This window comes from Meleagris gallopavo, unplaced genomic scaffold, assembly GCF_000146605.3.
Source record: "Meleagris gallopavo isolate NT-WF06-2002-E0010 breed Aviagen turkey brand Nicholas breeding stock unplaced genomic scaffold, Turkey_5.1 ChrUn_random_7180001858356, whole genome shotgun sequence".
Taxonomy (NCBI): domain Eukaryota; kingdom Metazoa; phylum Chordata; class Aves; order Galliformes; family Phasianidae; genus Meleagris; species Meleagris gallopavo.
In genome coordinates, this window is record NW_011124345.1 from 17,047 (window position 1) to 17,579 (window position 533).

General features: G+C 52.9%; 1 protein-coding gene across 1 annotated transcript in view; it reads left to right on the forward strand.

Annotated features, from left to right (window-relative positions):
- Positions 1 to 533, forward strand: part of HMGCR (3-hydroxy-3-methylglutaryl-CoA reductase) — an 18,548-nt gene that overhangs the window by 14,586 nt on the left and 3,429 nt on the right. The window lies entirely within an intron of this gene.

The window sequence follows — 533 nt, forward strand, 5'->3', positions numbered from 1 at the left end:
GAGGAGTGGCTGGAAAGCTGCCTGATGGAAAGGGACCTTGGTGTTCTGATGGACAGACGGCTGAGTATGAGCCAGCAGTGTGCCCAGGTGGCCAAGAAGGCCGATGGCATCCTGGCTTGTATCAGGAATGGTGTGGTGAGCAGGACTAGGGAAGTCATCCTGCCCCTGTGCTCGGCACTGGTGAGGCCTCACCTCGAGTACTGTGTTCAGTTTTGGGCCCCTCAGTACAGAAAGGAAGTGCTGGAGCAGGTCCAGACAAGGGCAACAAGGCTTGTGAAGGGCTTGAAGAATATGTCCTATGAGGAGAGACTGAAGAAGCTGGGGCTGTTCAGTCTGGGGAAAAGGAGGCTGAGGGGAGACCTTATTGCTCTCTTCCAATATCTGAAAGGTGCTTACAGCGAGAGTGGGGTTGGTCTCTTCTCACTGGTGACAGGATGAGAGGAAATGGCCTCAAGTTGTGCCAGTGTAAGTTTGGGCTGGATATCAGGAAACACTTCTTTACAGAAAGGGTAGTTAAGCACTGGAATAGGCTC